The sequence below is a fragment of the Panthera pardus genome, unplaced genomic scaffold, assembly GCF_024362965.1.
Source record: "Panthera pardus isolate Hobbes unplaced genomic scaffold, ASM2436296v1 HiC_scaffold_2, whole genome shotgun sequence".
Taxonomy (NCBI): Eukaryota; Metazoa; Chordata; class Mammalia; order Carnivora; family Felidae; genus Panthera; species Panthera pardus.
Genome location: NW_026526765.1, coordinates 52,317,604 through 52,339,746, shown reverse-complemented (window position 1 = coordinate 52,339,746; position 22,143 = coordinate 52,317,604). Strand labels below are relative to the sequence as shown.

General features: G+C 37.1%; 1 protein-coding gene and 1 pseudogene across 4 annotated transcripts in view; both read left to right on the top strand.

Moving 5' to 3' along the window:
* Window positions 1-22,143, top strand: part of GABRB2 (gamma-aminobutyric acid type A receptor subunit beta2) — a 245,375-nt gene that overhangs the window by 145,319 nt on the left and 77,913 nt on the right. The window lies entirely within an intron of this gene.
* LOC109267436 (ubiquitin-conjugating enzyme E2 variant 1-like) lies at window positions 1,696-6,239 on the top strand (annotated as a pseudogene).

The window sequence follows — 22,143 nt, the reverse complement described above, 5'->3', positions numbered from 1 at the left end:
TCGAGGAATACGTCTTGAAACAGAATTTCCCACTATGGCAAATCTTTTCATAGATTCTTGGAATTATGGCCAGCATTTTTGCTCCTAGTGGAATAAGAGCAACTTGAAAATGAACGACGTATGTATTTAGTTTGTGATCAGAAATCGTAGTTCGGTTGTCTGTGACGTGACAAACCTGCGTTTCGAACTCTTTCAAAACCTGCTTTGGCTTTTCTGTGCCAGTTTTATGAGGCTGAGTTGAAATTAAATCCTTAAAGCTGTTAGGATTTATGTATTAATATCTCCCTAGATTTAATTATGTATGTGGTTCATTTAAAAAGTGGCATTTGAAAATCTCTAGACGTGTTAGTCTTTAGTAGTTTATTTATTTAAACTAACAGTTTCTTATATCATGTTTTATTTGATTTTAGACTTTTTAAGTACTTTTACCTATATAGTTCTCTCCTAAAGAAAAATAGTTGACATGACTCACATCTATTGCACAGGGTTAATTACCTATTTTAGCACAAAAATAAAAGCAATGTGAGCAGTTATTGGCATTAGGTTATATATAGATTGTGTGTGGTATAGATAATCTACAGTCTTCACACAGCTAATTTGTACCAATGAGTTGTTAACACATATGCTCTTTGATTCTATGAAATCCTTCAAAGGGCTAGTTTGACAAAAATATTTTGACATAATAGAAAAGTTTCAGTTTACTCTGAAAACTTCAAAGGATACATTTTCAACAGAGTGAAGTAGGACACATCAGGCTGGAGGATGCCTTAAGTGAATGTAGCCTCTCAGGTTCCCAGGAGATTTGGTGGTATTAGTACTTCACCTGTCTCTGGTGAGAGACTGTCAGGACACAGGAAGCCCCATGCTGGGATAAACAAACCTGCCATACCAACAACTCCAACATGATCAACATACACTGCTATGTGTATGGTCTGCAAATATGTCAGTAATTCACAAAGCTAAGGGCAGAGTGAGCGTGGTAGGCTCCGTGAGGGAATACAATACCACAGGATTAGAAAATGGACATTTCATTTATTTTAATTACAAATATCACATTTGAATTTGATTGTGATATATAAATATAAATATACAAAGTATAAAATTTCTTTATCATCCCTCCTACAGCATCAGTAGATTATATAGCCCCTCTAGAACTTTTTTCTATGAATACTGTTTTGTGACCACCCCCTCAGGACTGCATGCATCATGAGTATCCTTCAGTGTCAATGCTGATAGGTATCACTCAATTTTTTTTTCAACACTTGCCTAGTATTGCATCATATGGATGTGCCATAAATTGTTGAATCATTACGCTGTTGATGAACCTTTATGTCTTCCCTGAGTTTTCAATATCATATACAGTGAAAGCAATGAAAAGTACAGTTTACCTGTCTTTGCGCTCTTGTATTCCATAGCATATTGGGTTAGTAGAACTGGAAGTGTTGGTTGAAAGGGATATTTCCATTTAAAATATTTATAAATAAATTGCAAACAGTATATTTTATCAATATTTAACATTTTTTGCAGTCTGATTGGTAAATACTGATTTCTCTAATTAACCTGCATTTTTCTATGACCACTAGTCAATTTGTGCATCTCTTCAAATATTTATCAGATAGTGATGTTTTTATTCTATCAATTTTGGTATTATGCTAACTTTTCTTTTTGAAATGTTTTATTTTCTATTTGGGAAAGGATAACCCTTTGTTTCACATTTATAAAGATTCTCTCATCTGGTCATTTGTCTTTTCATTTGGTTTATGGTGAATTGCATCATAAAGAAGTCTAATTTTTTATGTGGTCTAATCAACTGGTCTTTTGCTATCTTGCCTTTGGGTGTGGTTTTATGCTTATAATATTCTGCTACCCGAGAATAATGAATATGTTCTTATATAATCTTATATATTCTTTAAATATATTGGTATAGCCCTATATTTCCATAACAAGTTAAGCTTCTTAAATTCTTTGGCAGAATTCTAAGTGCTGGTCAGCTTCCCAAAATGTATAAAGAATAGTCCTGTGTATTCTCAATCAGAGGAATGGAAGGAGTTGGCAGGCCACATTTTGCAAAAATGTAGTGTATTGGGGTGCCAAACTTCATATTTTAGTTTCCTGTCTTTACTATAGAGATAGTTACATAATATTAAAAACTATTAAAGCTTTTACTGTGGTATTAAATCACAATAAAGCCCTTTAGGCTGGGAGATTTTAGGGGGAGAATCATGTCACTTTTTAAAATGTTAGCAGAGATCACAAGCTTAAATAAATCTATGAGGGCCACTTAGGTTAAGTACAAACCTCATATGGGTGCAAATAATGATTGGGTAGGTCCATTACACCAAACCACAGATTTTAGTTTTCTAGTGGTTATTTTAGAAGAATAATTTGGACATGAAGGGAGAACAGCTTGAGCTGAGAGTGCTCTAGCTTATCCAGTGAAATCCAGGGATCCGCTCAACTTCTGAATATAAGTTTCTTCATATTACATCTCAACACTCACACAGAGACACAGACACAGGCGCGCGCGCGCGCACACACACACACACACACACAATATTAAAAGCTAATTATGTGATAGGCACTGTTCTAGATTCTTTACTTGACTCTCTCACTTGATCCTCATAATAAGGAACTAGGAACTGACTATTCTTTTCCTTGCTTTCTGGGTAAGGAAACAGAGGTGTAAACAAGGTAAATCACTTATGTAAACTGGCACAGGTAGAAGTGAGGGAGGCAATTTGGACACTGGCATTTTGATTTCAGAGCCCAGGGTCTCACCCCTGCACAGACCATGCACCTCCTTACAACTCCACTCCAGAAATAAAAATAAATAAATGAAAATGACATAGGGAACACTTGTGTAGCACTTCATTATTTTGCAAGATAATTTCACAATCTTAACACATTTAATTATCCCAGCCATCTGCTCAATTCCCGAGGTTAACTTTATTATCCTGGATATATGGACGGGGGAACTGAGGCACAGAATTTTTAAACATGTTGTCAAAGGCCACACAAAAATTAATCTCAGACCCCAGCATAAAACACAGATTTGTATCTTTCCAGGGTGATAATTCTACTCTCCTTCCCCATAACAACAGCAAAGACCACATTGGAGTAACGTGTTTAAAACACACCAAGATTTTTAAAATGTAGCAATAGAAGTATCAATATAGCAGTGGATGTATAATTTAAAGTGGGTTTTTGCACACAGTGTCTTTAGACTCAACTGCCTTTTATTGGAAGATAATATTGAAGAATTAAATGTATACAAGAGACAAAATTTATTTTATTTGAAAATGCGTAAAATGGAAATATGCTCCAAGCTTATTCCAGATTTGACAGAAAGGACACTTCAAATTGAAAAATAGAGGCTCCTCTAATCGCCACATGTTCTCCAATTCTTCCTGTGCTGCTCTTCAAAAAAAATTTTTTAAGTTTATTTATTTATTTAGAGAGAGATAGCGCAAGTGGGGGAGGCGCAGAGAGAGGGAGACAGAGAATCCCAAGCAGGCTCCACACTGTCAGCTTGGAGCCTGATGTGGGGCTCGAGCTCACGAAACCTGATCATGACCTGAGCTGAAACCAAGAGTCGGACACTTAACCAACTGAGCCATCCAGGCGCTCCTCTGTGCTGCTCTTCAAACTGGCTGACTCCTTTTTTCCTTATTGTTTTTGCAAATGCTTTTATCCCCTCCTTCTGGGGTATACTTCCATAGCCAACTCTCACAGCTTCACCTGGCTTATTCCTAACCACATAGCTTAAATATCCCTTTTTAAAAATAAGTTTTCCCTCACCAATAAAATTAACTAAGCCCCCTTATTATTAAGGCTTTTAGTACCAAGTACTTTTAGCTCTTCTTGCAATACATAATTATGTATATATTCTGGTGTTCATTTGTTTAGTGTCTGTTTCCCCATTATTCTCCACTAGGGCATGGACCATGTTTATGTCACTCAACATTCAGTATCTAGTGGTTAGCACAGAGCATGATATAGAGCAAACAATCAGTGGTTATTTGTTGACTTAATAAAATAAAATATTTTTTCTTTCAGATTTTATGAGTGTAAGCATTCTTAAACTACTGAATGCTAACAAGCTAAGATCCATTTCCCTATTTTCTATTTTGCCACCAAGAATCTTGCCTCCCTACCTAAGAAGGAAACAACCTTGAAATACCAAGGAAAATGTAAAATGACTATTTCAAGCATCAATAACCAAGATTGTTTCTGTTTGTTTCATAAAGAATTTTCTAAATAAGAGGGCCTTTCCACGTCATCGCTACTGAGAAAGAAATGAGATAAAGGTTGCTGAAACATGTATTTACAGAGAGATGTTCATGAAAGATTTTGCATTAAAGACTTCAAAAATGATTGATGTACTAGAATTCAGTTGGGAGTGTGTGTGAAGCACATAGAGATACAGTTGACAGATATTTGCATCTGGAGTAGAAGAGAATATTTATCTCAGCTTTTTTGATGGGGACTCTTAGATTAAGAAAGACTAGAGGAAATCTGAGACCTTGAACTTCCTGGAAAAGGTTACAGATGCTCAACAGAGAGATTCCAACTGCAGCTGGGGATTTCTCATTCTGTAGTTGACTTCATGGGTGTCTAGACAGTGGTCCCGGGTAAGAATGTGCAAAGGGGCAACAGGCTAATAATTACCATTTTGGGAGTAGAAAATCAGGAATACAACTTAGAGGATAAAGGAAGAAGTCACAGCAAATGTAAAACTGTGTAATCTCACCTTCTTTTACTTACTGTCCCAAACAGTGTACATCAAGAGACAATTCTCTCCCCAACTCTCAGAATAGGGATATTGAGTGGAATGCAAGTGGAGAATATAATCTCTCTGAGGAAAGGATTGTGTTTGTCTGGATTACCCAATACAAGGCCTGCCCTATAGTAATTGTATAAACATTTGGTGTTGAATTAATAAAACTCTCTAAGAGATCATCTCTTAACCATATCAAAACTGTGAATTTATATCATTGGCACATGGATGATGCTATTAGTAAATAGGCATTGGATGAATGAGTGGATGAATGGATGAATAAATGAATGAAGGTGAACACTTATGGTTATCACAAGAGAAGTTTAGGGCAAACTCTCCACTTTTCTAAGTCTTAACTTAGAAAACAAACTGAGAAGCATGTTCTCTTCTACTCCATACCCAATTATACACTTCCATATGGCAGGTGAAAATTCCAGCCACCCATCTATATTTTATAGTTAAAAATAATAAGAGGTAGGGCCTTTGAGTGACAGTGACATAAGATGTCAGACACCATGGGCTCAGGAGTAAAAGTTCCTCACAATTTTTGACTGTTGGAAGAACGGGAAGAAGGCCAGAAAGGAGTAGGAGATGGCACAGGTAGCTTGAATCTAGAAGATGATGAAGACATGACACTTAGAAGATGGGCAGGGATGATAACTGGGCCTCCAAGAACAATTTGTGAAACTGGATATACAGTCGCAAAATAGAATTGGATCTAAACACCCAGAAGCAACCCCCTTTGTAATATTTGTAACAAAAATTAATAGGAATGGAGTTAATAGTTCTAATGGAGTGGAGGACCCAAGAGCCATATCATTGTTAGCAAATGGCAGAATTCATATAGCATCAAAGTTGTCCTGTAAGAGCTCTGGCGCCTAATGATGTCTAAAGAAAACCTGAAACTCCCTCAGCCACCTGAAGGACAGTGTTACAGCAGTTAATCAAAAGGAAAAACCATAGGCATCCCACCCCCATTCAATTTAAGTAGTCTTCATTTTCCCTTCATTTTCTAGATACGTCTCATAGACCTCAAAGTACTGATAAGAAAGTTCCCATTCAAAGGCAGTTTATGTTAAGATACTAAAATGATCCTATTTTTTCATGCATTTGAAATATATAAATTGTGCCATAACAAAAAATAGATGTATAGGAAAAAAAATGTCTCTAAGAATGTATTCTTTATTTCACATTTATAAAGTTAGCTTTATAGTTGTGTTAACAATTAACCTACTTCATGTCTTTATTTATCTAGCTGACCACACATTTTTCTAAGGGAGTGTTTCTTGAATTTGGAGAAACTGACCTTTATCGGAATTTTAGAACTACTCCCATAAATCATCTCCCCAGAAAAAGGCGTGAATATCCTTTAACAAATTTTTGCTTGTAACCTAAGAGCTTTTGCTAAGCCCTTGAAGGCTCCTGTGTACCCCAGGTTAAGAAACTTTATTATACTGGGAAAATTTTAACACCGACTCCATATTTGATGTTATTATATATTATTGTTGTTATGTACTATTACAATGTGTTTATTTTTATAACATTATAACATGTTGCTATATTTTGGTGTTATGTTTAGGTGACATGGTATTTGTTTCAAAATACTCTGTGGTGAGTGTTGGATATAGGTTAGCACTGCCCAATAAAACATTCTGTGATGATGGAAGTGTTCAACTGTTTTGTAGAGTTATATTGTCCAGTATGATAGTCACTTGCCACATGTGGCTGTTGGGGCCTTGAAATGTGACTGGTGTACATGAGGATCTGAACTTCTGTATGTTATTTAACTTTAATGGATTAACAAGTGCAGACATATTTTACTGGACAGTACAGTAACAGACCAACATAGGTGGAATGTCAAGTGATGACCTTAAAGTTGGGACTATGACTGTTATTGAAACTGTTATATGTTTGGAATGGTCCATAATAAGCCAGACACAGAAGGACAAGTACTGTATGATTCCGCTTATACAGGGTATCTACAATAGTTGAATAGAAGTAGAGAGTAGAACGGTGGTTGTCAGAGGCTGTGGGTTCGGGAAAATGTGGAGTTCATTTTTTTTTTTTTTTAACGTTTATTTATCTTTGAGACAGAGAGAGACAGAGCACGAACGGGGGAGGGTCAGAGAGAGGGAGACACAGAATCTGAAACAGGCTCCAGGCTCTGAGCTGTCAGCACAGAGCCCGACGTGGGGCTCGAACTCACAGACCGCGAAATCGTGACTGGAGCCAAAGTCGGCCGCTTAACCGACTGAGCCACCCAGGCACCCCATGGAGTTCATTTTTAACAGGTAAAGTGTTTTAGTTTTGCAAGATGAATGAGTCCTAGAAATCTGCTGTGCAACATTGTGCCTATAATTAACAGCACTGTATGGTACACTGAAAACTGTCTTAAAAGGGTAGAGATGGGGCTCCTGGGTGGTTCAGTCAGTTAAGCGTCCGACTCTTGACTTCGGCTCAGGTCATGATCTCATGGTCATGGAATTTGTCCCCACCTTAGGATCCATGCTTATCATGGAGCCTGCTTGGAACTTTCTCTCTCATCTTCTCTCTGTGCCCCTCCCTCACTTGCATACATGCTCTCTGTCTCTCTGTCTCTGTCTCTGTCTCTCTCTTTCTCTCTCTCTGTCTCTCTCTACCTCTCTCTCTCAAAATAAATAAACATTCAAAAAAGAAAAACAAAGTAGAGATCATGTTACATAGTCCTACTACTATTAAAAAAAATAGAATTTTCTAAAATTAAACAAAAATAACAAAAATTAGAGGGAAAAACACTTGAATAGACAAATGAAGGAGAAACAATTAAGTCTGGGGCACCTGGGTGGCTCAGTCGGTTGAGCATCTGACTCTTGACTTCAATTCAGGTCATGATCCCAGGGTTGTGGGATTGAGCCCTGCTCAGGCTCTGCACTGAGTGTAGAGCCTGCTTAAGATTCTCTCTCTCTCTCTCTCTCTCTCTCTCTCTCTCTCTGCCCCTCTCCCCAGCTCATTCACTCTCACTCTCAAAGAAAGAAAGAAAGAAAGAAAGAAAGAAAGAAAGAAAGAAAGAAAGATTAAGTCTTTAAAACCTAGTTCTTTTGATGTCCATCCAGAGTTCTCTTTGAAGGATGACAGATGTTTATTGGATTCTTGGCAGTATTTCCTCAAGAGAGGTTGCCAAGAGACTGGCACAAGGCAATGCATGGCAGGAGTGGAAGGCTCTGGGTATCCACCGAGCTGCGTGAGTGGAAGATGGAAGCTTGGTCTGTCACAGTGAAGAATAGGTCTTTATGACTAGATTTTAGGGTGAGTGTGAACAGTGATTTAGAATTAAGCCATGGAGCTTACCATTGTATAAGAGACAGAAACAACATGTGTATAAGCCAGAAGATTTAGAACCAATGAGTATGATTTAGGTCCTTGAGAGACAAGTCATGTGACAATGACTCTAGGAAGGAGTAAGAGCTGAATAAAAGGACAATATTCATTTGCCCAGCAAGGAAAGAGTGGCTGAGAATAAGCAGAAGTATTATTGATATAGAATCATTCATTCACAAGACTAAAGACTATGACCCAGATAGAGGATTGTGAGAGTTCAAAATATGATCAGTAAGCTCAATGGAGATAGATAGATTTATGCTATGCTAGGAGATAGGGACCTTCAGTTTTATACCCCCTTAATCTGAGTGTCTAAGTCATTTTGGGAAAGTCTCTGATGAAATACTTCCCCATGCCATAACAATGTACTGTCCAGCTTTTTCAGACTAGCTACAGAAGACAGAGCTCTTCCTGAGAGTGGAGGGGATCTGAGCCAGAAGCCCTGACATTTGTTCCCATTTGCCATTTGAAGTTTCTTCTCCATCCTTCTCCCCCTTGCCTGTCCCATATTTTCTCTTCAATGCCATGGGTCAAGATTAGACAAAAGAAATACTTTTTCAAATCTCCATAGCAAGGTTTAGATTAGATTGCAGCACTTCACTCTAAGGCATAACAATATCAAAAAGCAAATGAACAGAAAGCCTAACAGGTAGCCAGACAATATATTTTATTAATAATATTAAAAGGATTAAAGTATATTAAAAGTATATTGCATATCCAGTAGTATACTCTGTGTTTATAAATATTACCTTAGTTGATCTATATGCCAGATTTATGAAATAGATATCATTCTCACTTAATAGAAAAGAAAACCAAGGTAATTTTTGGCCTAACTTGCAAAGCTAAAAAATGTCAGACTGGACTTGAATCTGAGTTTGACTACTCCAAGGCTCATACTCTTAACCACTTCAGTATATTTTCTTATTTCATGGTCAGCTTGGAGACTTCTAGTGGGTTTCACCTTACCTGCTTCCTGACCTGCCTCCAAGTGTCAGGGGCATGTGTTTTTTTGTTCTTTTTAAATCTTTTGTAAAGAACACACTGATAACTGCCTCCTCCCTTCAGAATAAAGCCCATCTTCTTCCACAGGGATGTAGCCTCATCCTAAGACCTCAACCAGTCAACCATATCTGCACATAATAAATAGATCATTCATTCAGATCACCTGTAGACTCTCCCTTTCCCTCCCTAGTCCCCTACACTGGGTACCTCTCTTGTCTTGTGTTCAGAGGAGGGCACAAGTTCACTTCATATCCATTTCTTCATCCTACTTCTTTATGAAGATGTTGTGGTAGTACTGTTGGTGGTGGTGGCTTGAATTTATTGAATACCTCATATATCCAAGGAGCTATACTTAGTTCTTGACACATTGACAGTTGTCCCAACAGTGGATCATGTGATCTCCATTTTGCAGTTATAGACACCAAGACTCTGAAAATTTAAGTGATTACCCAAGGTCACTCAACCTGGTAAATGCAAATGCTAGGACTTGAATTCAGCTTTGCCTGGTTCCAATACCTACATTTCTTTTACCGTAAAAGGTTAAAAAGGAAATAATATGTACAGGGAGGATTGAAGCTCTCCCTAAATCTGCCATTTGGGTACCAGCATTTGTCTCTCAACATCTTCTCTTGTTCTGAAGTATTGTGGTAGGACCTGTGAAGTCAGGTAAAAATCTGTTTGTTTTAGAGCCCATGGAATTTTTATATCTTTCCTCTGACTCAAACTTTTACTCACCCTTACACTCGATAAAGCCCATTTCTTATTCCCCTCATAAAATCATGAGAACAATTGATCTCATGTCACATCATGTTGTATCAATACACAGCCATTTTATTTCCACCTGACTATAGTCTTTCATTCTTGTTTCATGTGATCAGTATGTGATCACCCTCAGGTTTATAGCATTGTGTTGTCAAAAGTTTCTGCATTGCCTAAAGCTTGATTTAATTCAGCTCTAGCCACTCTGTTTTCCAATTTTCAAAAGTCAGATTCCTTTTTCACAAGAGCATTGCATGTCCTGAACAGAAAGGTTACTGACTCAGCATTGCTCTTGAAACTTTTCACAGGAGGTGAATTTCCCCCAACAGACAGTCGCAATGCAGCTCAGTTCTTACCTCCCAAAGTCAGAAGTTGTTATTTGCAAATGCAATTGGTAAAAAGCTGGTACACTTGAGTTCTAAGTAGAATCTGAATACCATTTGAGCATGTCACTAAGAAAAGTAAAGGGAAAGGAATTTTTAAAGTCCAGAATTTTGATAAGCTACAGTGAAGGTGATCTGGCTTTTCATAAAACAATAAAGTTGCTTTCCATTGCCCAGGTGATAGCTTATACTCTAAATGGTAAGTTAAGTTCCTGAAGAGGTAAAATTTTGTGTAAAGTTGTTTGTTTGTTTGTTTGTTTGTTTGTTTGTTTTATAGAGTTGCAGAATAAAGCAGACCAGATTCCAATTAATAATAGACTCTATTTCAGAGAGTATGTTTGATAACGTGTGGTTATCAGAACACTGGTATCAAACTGACTTGGGATGTTTTATCTTGGTGAGCATTGAGCAATATATAGAATATGTTGTATGCAGGAAACTAGTACAACATCGTATATCAATTATGCTTCAATAATAAATAAATAAAAATAGGTTTCTAAATTCAAGCTTAATGAATCAGATTCTATAGATGTATGGCCCCAAGCAAAAAAATTTAAGGACAGAAAAGTCATTTATAAGGTAATTAAGTGAGATCAGCTCCATAGAGTTAAGGGGTATTGAGCTCTCAGTATTTCGTATCTATTACTGTAGTTATTGGCATCCTTTGCCTCTCATTTGCACCTTGCACCTTTCTTCTTTCAGGCTTCTTCCACTAATTTTTCATATTTGCTCTCTAGAAAGAATGCATTCAGCACTTCCACACTGTGGCACAAATAACTTGCAATGATTTCAAGGGTTATCCCTCCTAGGAGCAGCATATACAATCTAACATTTATTAAACCCTAAGCTTTATTTCAACCAAAGGAGGGAAATGCTAAGAGTACAATTTGAGTTGAGTCAGGGAGAGGAGATAATTGGAAGTGGTGGGCAGTGGATGCTAGAAATAATGTATGAAAATATGCTCTGTGGTCAGAGAGTGTTGACTCATCATCCAAAATACTTTAGCACCTAGAAGGCGAAAACCAATGTAATAGGAGTGGAATGAAATTTGAGAATGTGTTATTGCAATATTTTAATAGAGATAATCTTGTAGGTATATTGCTCTTTGATTGATGTATGAGTATTTTAAGTATATTTGCAGTGTTTATGAATATAAGCTTACATCTCAGGGAGAGAAAAAGGCAAATCTTTAAAACCCAGAACATTCAAACACTCAAACACACACACACACACACACACACACACACACACACACACACGACACAAACCCTGCAGTACTAATTATTCTGGGACCATTAAGGACATATGTTTGCAGCTCCTTATAAGTTTCACAGCATGGCCTGTGTTGCCCACCATTTTGGTTTTGCTTTTGTTTTTGTTGGTATTTAGCTTCATTGAACATGTGTATTATATTGTTTAGACAACTGTAATGGGTTTATGTTTTAAATAACTCTATCTTTCACTGAGCACCAGCTCCTGGAGACCTCACCTTTCTGTTTTACTCAATCACTATATGCGCAGCACCTACATAAAGATGACCAGGTAGGTACATGGCTCATGAAAGATTAAAAATATGTTTTAGATGTTTAAAATGACAATAATGTCATTCCTGATATAGTTTAAATCAGAAAGTAAGAGAGTATAGTTTACTGATGAGTAATGAGAATGAGGAGATTATATCTCTAGTATAGCTGAATGACTTTAGAAAGCCACTTCTCTAGACTTTTTTATCTTTAAAATGAGACCATTCAACTAGCTGTCCCACGACCTGTGGGAGTGGACCCCTCTACACCTTATGTTCAAAATTGTATCAAACACTCTGGCTTGAATTAAACTATGACTGATTCTGCTTAATAGTTCTTAATTTTACTTTAAATTTTAAATATGTGCTTTTCAAATGTACCACATATTATGTTAACGAGACTTACAAGTTTCTGGTATTTTATCATTAATGGCAGTACCTTTCAGAGCCATTGTAATCAATTTATATCAAGTTTTAATTTTAGCAAATAGGACTAGTTTAGGGAAATTCCTTTTACTTAGTCTCAGAAATTCTCATAACTCCTTTTCCACTTATGCTAGTAGTAAACACATCACCATGATTACTATTAGCTTAAAACCAGAAATGGTACCAGTTGGTGAAAACATGTGTTTACCCCCGGAACTATAAAAATATCACATGACCTCAATCCAAGTAAGTCTTGCCATTAACTTGTTTTAAGGGCTAGAGTCAGTTCACTGGGAATATATTTAATTATAGGTATTGTAGGAAATTAAGGTTATTGTAGAAATAATGGCTTCTTCCCTCATGAAGTTCATATTTCAGTATAATTATTAAGATCAACTACTTTTACTCTCATGTTTATTAATAACATTACTTTTATTGAACATTCACTATGTGTTACCTAGTTGCATAATTTAGCTTACTTAAGTCACATAACAACCTCCTCTTAACTGTAATTAATCCTCCATTTTACAGATGTGGAAACATAGCTTCCAAAAGATTGAATAAATTTTACTGAAGCATGAAGCTAGTAAACCCGTTTTCTTAAATTGTTCTTTCACAGTTCTCAAAATTTTCAATCTCACAGAAATAGAGTAGAAAAATTGAAATTGGAATCCCAACAGGGAATTTCTTTTTAACTGGTGCAAAAAGGTGCTTTTATTGTGGCACAGGGTAAGGATCCATGAGCAGAAAGAGCTGAGTTTGGGATTGTGAACAGAGACTGATTATATACTCTTAGTTTCAGGGGGAGGGGTAGAGATAATGTAAGCCTCTAAGGTATTTTTGCATGTTAAAGAGTTTTGGAGCCTGGAGGTTTAGCTAGTGTCAAGATAAGGTTGCTTTTAGTCTCTAGCAAAACTTCATCATTAAGGCAGCCTTGAGTTCCTTGAATGTCATGCTCTGCACATCTAAGGTATTTATCAGTGTGCTACACATTGTAAGGAGATTTAAAGTGAGCTACCTTTCTCTTGCCTTCCTTCTCCTCATCTGTAAGCACTCATGAAATTTAGCCCCTCAAGGCCAAATGCCTGGGGATTCTCTTCCCTTTATAGGCTCCCTGGTGTGCTCCTCTGCCTTTTGCCCCTCTCTATGCCCAAGGTTCCCTCCCTCACTCCCTCCCGTGGTTGGACCCATGGAGTCTAGGTTCCCAAAGTCTTCACCTGTTCTACCCTCTCCAGTAGGGCCTCTTCTCTACAGAATATCTTCCTCATTAGTTGTGGAGTCTGTTCGGTCAGTCTTTGGGTCCCTTTCCGGACTCTTTGCTCTGAAGCAAGTAATTCCTAGTTGTATTCACAGGACAAGGTGAGTTCACAGTCCCAAGAGGGAAATCCTAACTAGATTTCCAATCTAAATAGCATTATATATGGTTGTTAAGTACTTTGTATTAAGTATAATACTCTATTTAGACAAGTTATGAGTTAAAAGATATTGTGGACTGATCTGCAAATGTATCCAGTCTTCACATAGGAAAGTAAGTGCCACTACCAAATAACTTTATTAAAAAAAGGCTTTCTGTAATTAGAAAAATAAGTGTTGAACTTCCTGGGTTCCTAGACCACATATAACTTAGCTAAAACTAGTTATTTAATAACACGTTGAACATTTATCTTGGAACATTATGTAAATTACTTTCTACCTTAAAGTACCCTTTGCTATCAGAGGACTTGCAGTAAGAACAATTCTTGTTCCTTTCTTTGTAGGAGGCATTGACAACTCCATTTTGTTTGTCTTCTTGTTTTTTTATAGACTTCAAATAGCTAATAGAAAAATTCTTGTCAGGTAGAAAGGACTTCAACTGCATTTATTGCTGAGACTATGTTTTTCTCAGTAATGTAGGTTTAATCTCTCAGTAAGATTGATATCATATGCATTTCTTCCTCAGTAAACATTCTCTGTAAAAATGAAAAGTTTACTTCAGAGACTTAGGACTAATTCTTGAAGAGGAGCCACGATTAATATCCTTAGAGAACAAATTTGAGATATGGAGACCCTGTTCCTCTGTTGGCATTTTCCGTAATGCTTGTGGGCTACCAAGGCTTTTTCCGTATGGGTGTTCACCCACATATGCGTTTGACCCTTTAGACACTCAAAACTCGAAACATGACATTTATGCCTATATACATTTTTTAACGATTATTAACCAAAACTTCAAAGTTTGACAGTTATGACTTCCAATGAAAAAAAAGCTGTATTTTGAAGAGTTACAGTAAAATGTTAGTTTAGGTAAAGCTTGAATGTTATCATCAGCACAAGTATATTTAAATAATCTGACATAGCTTCCCTATGTTCCACCCATAGTTTTTATTCCTTTGTCTCTGTTTTTTCTTTCCTCCTTCCTCATTTATAATTTTCTCAAATTACATGAACTCTCCTTACTATACATACCAAGGCTACCTTTTTAAACATTTAAAAATGTGCAGTAAATATTTTCCGCCAATTGTTTTCTCACCACACTTATCACATGACCCATTTGCCTTGCCACCTGCAATGAAATTGACCATGATTATAGCAGCAACTAAAATTTGTTGCAGGAAATGGGGTATATAGCAGTTCATATTGTTTTTTATGAGCATTCAAAATATTGATAATATCCTTGATATTGACATATGTTAGGGCATTTAGTTATAAATTTAAATTTAATTTACGTATCGGTTAATTCCCTATAAAATCCAACAATACTATAAATATTCTTACATAAACAGTAGATGAGACCAAAAGTTTTGGATTTCTGCAAACTCTTCTTCCAGATAACTCTTGAATATCTTCTTTTTTTCTGGTTCTAAACTACTTACAACTTAGAAAAGAGGCATTCTGTCTCATCTTTTTATGTATGGACTTGATTTCCCACAATTACCTATGTTGGACCTTATGAGCCATGACAGGTACTTACAGAGTTTAAGCTCCTCTGTATCCTAGAATTCTCTTGACATTGTGACTGGTTCAAGTGAATTATCTGCATATGTGGAAAGTTTGCTCCACCACCATCATCTCTGTTATTAGCATAAACTAAGGTTAATTAATGCTCTATTAGTTCATCACTTACATCTTAAGAAGGCTTTCCCCTCACTTTTATTTTCTACTTTTGTTGCGGAAATGTTTGAGGATATGTCTTTGTGATAACCCACAAAATGATTTTAGATGTTTAAACTTCATTAAAATTTTTGGGGTGTGTCTGGGTGGCTCAGTCAGTTAAGCATCAGACTCTTAATTTCAGCTTCAGTCATGATCTCACAGTTTCTGGCATCAGTTCCCACGTCGGGCACTGTGCTCTCAATGTGGGGCTTTCCTGGGACTGACTCGCTCTCTCTCTCTTACTCTCTCTCTGTCTCTCTCTCCCCATCTCTGTCTGCTGCCCCTCTTCCCTTCTGTTTCTCTCTCAAAATAAATAAATAAACATGTAAAAATTAAACTTAATTTTTTAAAATAACGAATGTAGGCTTACCTAAATGACTAAATCCTGTAAATTTGATGGGGGGAAAAAGATGCATATTTTTATCTGAGGAGATATTTCATCTTGACATTAAGCAGAAGCTTTAGCAAAAGATTACAGTACCCAATGATATGGTCAATGATGTAACCTTAAACAATGATTGATTCTATTTTATAATGATAAGCCAAAAATAGTAAGTTTTTTTTTTTCTGCTTAGATAAGAATTATCATTCTAATCAATATTGGTATCATAGCTAACACTCATCAAGTATTTTTAAATGCCAAGATATTTAAGGACATTATCTTATTGAACCTTTACAATGCCCTGGTATTGTCCCTGTTTTAAATATGAGAATACTGAGATTTAAAGAATTTAAGGGGCGCCTGGGTGGCTCAGTCAGTTGAGCGTCCAACTTCAGCTCAGGTCACGATCTCACGGTTTGTGGCTCTGTGCTGACAGCGCAAAGCGTGGAACCTGCTTCAGATTCTGTGTCTCCCTCTCTCTGCCCTTCCCCTGTTCACTCTCTGTCTCTGTCTCTGTCTCTCAAAAATAAATAAACATTAAAAAAAATTTAATAAATAAAGAATTTGAGTAAAAGTTCTCCTAACTCCACAGCATGAATTGATGGGACTAATACTGGAAATCAAGTCTGTTTGACTTAAAACCCCTCACCTTTGTCCTTGCTATAATATTGTTTTTCTAAGTGCCATTTTTCCTTGTGGAATAATAGGGATGGTCATTTGTGCAAAGGCAGAATCACAAAGACAAGTTGCTATGAAGTCAGGTGGGCAATATCCGTGAGTGAAGTAGGCAATGCAGGGCTTTATCACATGCCGTTTCTAAAGCAGGAACCACTCCAGCCTCACTTCAACTCCAGCTGATGGCTTCCAGGTGGGAACAACAAGCCCCTGTTGCTAGATTTCAAGAGAAACTAGATACGTAATTTTTATATAAAATTCTTTTTACACAGTATTTGTTTACTACAATATTTAGTCCCCTGGTCAGCAATCTCTAACCTCTCTCTTAAAGATTTAAACTTGATCTCTTCCTTCTTGGTGTTTGGAAGTCATTTGTTTGACAAATAATTATTGGATACTTACTGTGGACTAGGATTTATGCTAGTGTCTGAGAACTAGTTCAGCTTATGCATTCAAGTAGCTTCCTGAATAATGAAAGATATGAGAAGCAAATAATCAGTTTCTAAATCTCTGTGTGTTTCATACTGAACTAGATACCATAAGAGATAGTAAGACATATAAAATATGGCATTTTGTCTACTAGGATTATTCATTGATTTATCTATTCAGAAAATCTTTTTTTTTTTTTTTATTCCCAAGTTAGTTACCAGTGTAGTCTTGCCTTCAGGAGTAGAACCCAGTGATTCATCAATTGCATATAACACCCAGTGCTCACTGCAACAAGTGCCCTCCTTAATGCCCATCACTCACTTAACCCACCTCTTTACCACCCCCCCCCCAACCCATCAAGATGTTGGGCATCTTTTCATGTCTTTTGGCCATCTGGATGTCTTTTTTGGAAAAGTGTTCATTCATGTTTTCTTCCCATTTCTTCACTGGATTATTTGTTTTTGGGTGTTGAGTTGGGTGAGTTCTTTATAGATTTTGGATACTAATCCTTTATCCAATATCTCGTTCACAAGTATCCTCTCCCATTCCATTGGTTGCCTTTTAGTTTTGTTGGTTGTTTCCTTTGCTGTACAACTTTTTATCTTGATGATGTCCCAATAGTTTATTTTTGCTTTTATTTTTCTTGCCTCCAGAGACATGTCAAGTAAAAAGTTGCTGTGACTGAGGTTAAAGAGCTTGCTGCCTGTTTTCTTCTGTAGGATTTTGATGGTTTCCTGTCTCACATTTAGGTCCTTCATCCATTTTGAACTTATTTTTGTGTATGGTAAACAAATCTTTTAAGTGTTCACTACATGCCAAGCACTGTCCTCAGCAATGCAGATAAGTAGTTAAAAAAAATTCTTGCCTTTGAAGTGAACATATACTGAAAGGAACATATAATAAACCAACAAATATATAATGTGGGAGGTAGTAGTATGTGTCATGAAGATCATAACATGAGGTAGGGAAGTAGAGGTTATTGGAGAATCACTGTTTATTAAGTACTAATTTATATATGGTGACCATGGAAGGCTATTCCAGTGAAGTGATATTTGAGCAGAGACCTCTATTAAGTTAGGGTTTGGACCATGTGTATATTGAGTAAAGATTATCCCTAGGAGGAAAGTAAGTGCAAAGGCCCTATAGGAGCCAGTTTGAAGGCTCTTGCTGATAGTCCAGAGAAAAATTTGATAACTTGGACAGGGTAGAATTTATGAGAAATTAATCTTAGATGTATTTAGAAGGAAATACCAGTAGTATATACTGATGTCTGTTAAGTGAGGGAAGAAGTCAAAGATGACTTACCAATTAGAAGAATGGAGGTTTCATTTACTGAGGTAGAGACTACTGTGTGAAGAACAGGAGTGTTGTAAAAATCAAGATATCTGTTTAGAAAATGTCAAATTTGAGATGGTCTCTATACATTCAAGTTTATTTTTTTAATATAATGTATTGTCAAATTGGCTAATATACAGTGTGTAACGTGTGCTCTTGGTTTTTGGGGGTGTTGTATACATTCAAGTTTAGATGGAATGTCAAGAAGACACTTGGCTCAGAAGGGAAGAATGAACTAGAGATGGCAACATGAAAAAGGAGGTGGAAGAAAAGAGTCAAGTGAGTGACACAGACTTGAAGTACCATGGGTGTTCAGAGAATGAAGGACTTGTGATCTGAAAAATCTGCAAACTGCTTAGTAAAGAGAGGAGGACCATAGAGGAGGAGAAGCTATAGAATAAATGTAGCTTGAAGCAGCAAAACTCTGGAATGCATGGAGACTAAAGAGGAGAATAAATGAGAAAGAATCACAGTATTTGAGTATCCTAACTTCTTTGCCCAGGACAGTTCTGAAACTTTTGATACCTAGGATTTAATTTCAAAGATGGTCTATTGGAGAGAGGGAGGGTAGGGAAGGGGAGAGAAATGCCACATCATGAAAGTAGAAAGGATTAGTACATAATGGCTGATAAAATGTGTTCCACCAGTGGAACAGTGGGTGAAACGTTAATTCTTTTTTAAGTTTATTTATTTATTTTGATTTACTTAGAGAGAGAGAAAGAGAGAGAGAGAGAGAGAGAGAGAGAGCGAGCGCATGTACACAAGAGAGGGACAGAGAGGGAGGGAGGAAGGAATCCTAAGCAGGCTTCCCACTGCCCTGTCAGCTCAGAGCCTTACATGGGGCTCAAACTCATTAACTGTGAGATCATGACCTGAGCCAAAACCAAAGGCCAGATGTTTAACCAACTGAGCCACCCAGATGCCCAGAAATGTAGTTTTGTTTTAATGAAGTTCTCATTTAGTGTGAACTCCAAAGGAGCACAGTTCCAAAATTAATATAGGTATCAGCATTGCTAGGTATACCATTTCTACTATATTTTCCTTTATTTTATGAGGGTACTGAGGTTGATTCTCTTGAACTGTATTGTCTATTGAAAGGCTATTGTAAGTCACAGAATTGGTGGTAATCTGTGGGGAAATTTAGCCCAGAAAGGCAGAGCTTGTGTGTCTGTGACTGGTACTTGCCTTGTATATGAGGTGAGAAAGGACTGTTACTTGGGTCTTTTTTATGATAATTTACCCACAGTTATTGTACTTGGATGCCCAAGGAATATCCTTATGTAACACATATTTGCATGTGGAATTTTAATTTGCATTGGAATTTCTGAGAAAGAAAAAGAATCTAGGCATCCACCTAAAGAAGTGTGTTAGTTTGGAATATTGATGCGCCTGGCACTTTACAGTTTTGATTTTCCCCATAAATAAGTGTTCTAGGTTAGTGCTTTATTTCTAGACATGCCAGGGGCTGCTCATTCCCCCAATGGGACAGCCCTGTTCCAATGATTTTAATGTAGTAGAACTCAGTGCATGCTGCCATACTGAACAGGTATAGATCTCAATTCTACCACTGCCTTTGTGTATGGTCCTTTAATTGTCTCATCTGTAAAAAGGAGATCACAATACCCAATAAGAATTAACATGGATTTTAAATGAGTGAATGAATCATGCAAAAAGGTTGGGATGGTATCTGGAACAGAGTAAGCATTCAATAAATATTAACCACTTCTATAATTATGAATACTATCTAAATTTTGTTGATGGAGGGAAAGCAGGTACATGAATGTTTTCCTTATGATGGGGAGAAGTGGATGAAAAGAGGGAGCCATGAATATTATTATACTTTAGTGGATGTTAAGTTATTCTGACTCTAAAGGCACATGTAAATGAGTATGTTTCCTAGACTTAAGGACATATTTTAGAAAGGCCCCAATGTAGGGGATACAATCTCAAATACCTGTGTAAGTTAAGGAGGTAGAGAAAATAAGTGAAGATGACCATGCATACAATAAAAGGGGGTGATGGACTGTAGAGAACTAGAAGGGCCCATTTCCCTCTCCTCAGGAGAGGGCAAGGATATCAGCCACAGATGGTGGTGGCCATGCAAGACTCTCCAGTGCAGAAGTGCAGTCCCAGGGGGGCCACATTCTCGGATTTTTCAAGAAGAATTTCCAAATTCAGTTATGTGAAATTAAGACATAAAATGTTTGACAAGTAATTGAAAAAAACAACTTAAAACACTGAGGGTAATCTAAAACAATACATTTGCAGATCAGAGTTGATCTGTTTGTAACCTCTGGGTAAAATGGCAATAGCAAACATTCAACAGAAATAATCTAATCAATTAGCTAGTGATTGAATTCATCTCCTTACAAAATATTTTTACATACCATGTATTTGGTTCTCATTTGGGTCAAACAACACGACTTTTGGAAACCCTTCCCATCCTTAGACTCAGCATCAATATACAAAGTTACTCTCCTTCAACATCCCATTTAAAATCTGTTACCTGATCTTACCCTTGTCCTTGACTGCCACCTCTGGAATAAGGCACTGCTGCGCTAGGCTGATTGTGGTTCTATTGCACATCATCCCATCAGCGCTTTCTTTTCATAGCAATAAACCAATGGGCATTTAAAATTCTAGTCCACAGGACACATTAAAGACTATTAAGAGATTAGACTGTGCCTTGTCTTCTCTTTAGATACATATTGTAGAAATTTAGATGCGGCCCAAACAGAGAGAGAGAGAATAGATATTGTTATTATAAGACAATTCATGTGGGCACCTGAGTGGCTCAATTGGTTGAGCGACCAGCTTTGGCTCAGGTCATTTTCTCATGGTTCGTGGGTTCGGGCCCTGCATCAGGCTCTGTGCTGACAGCTTAGAGCCTGGAGCCTGCTTTGGATTCTGTGTCTCCCTCTCTCTCTGCGCCTCCCCCACTCACGTTTTCTCTCTCTCTCTCTCTCTCTCTCTCTCTCTCTCTCTCTCTCTCTCTCTCCTTCTCAAAAATAAATCCTAAAGGGGCACCTCCATGACTCAGTCAGTTAAGCCCCCATTTCAGCTCAGTTCATGATCTCGCAGTTTGTGAATTCAAGCCCACTTTAGGCTCTGTGCTGACAGCTCAGAGCCTGGAGCCTGCTTCGCATTCTGTGTCTCCTTCTCTCTGTCCCTCCCACATTCGTGCTCTGCCTCTATCTTTCTCAAAAATAAACATTAAAAAAATTAAATAAATCTTAAAAAAAATAAGACAATTTATGTATTTAAATAGTCATTAATTTTACCTTTTTGTTTTGTTTGTTTAACTTTGAGGTCATTCTAAAAGTGTGCTTCCAAGAAAGTTTCTGCCCAGATCATGGTTAACAAACAAATAATTGTTTAATAATAACAATATCCTCTCTTTCATATTCTGGAAATTGATTCTTGTTAGAGAGAGCTATAGAGACAAGAATATGGCTTACCACACCTTTGGTACCCAGTCTGACCAGCACTCAGAGCTTAACGGAGGAAGAGGCAAGAAGTGTAGGACTACCAACCCCCGAACTATTATATAAACTGCTGCTATTAAATAAACAACAAACTGCTACATGATTTTTCTGAAAACAGGCTAGAAACATTGTTTTCTGCTCTTAGAATTCCATAACACAGTAGATGCTGACTTTCCCAAAAGCTGAGACTGGTGTTTCTTTTTCACATCAACGGCCCTTTCACCAACCTGGACATCAAGGTGGACATTTTTAATGACCATGCAGCTACTCTTCTAAGCTAGATTTTCCAGTGATTAATAAAGATGGTTGCTGTGTCTTCAGTTCAGTTTCATTGCTAGCTCCCTGGCAGAAAGATTTTTAAAGTGTGTAGACTGCTAAATCATTACTTTATTTACAAGTAGCAAAAAATTTAATTCTCTGGCTAAAAGACTCTGAGTATCTGGTCTTGCCAAAATACCAAATTGAATGCTAAAGGAGAAAAA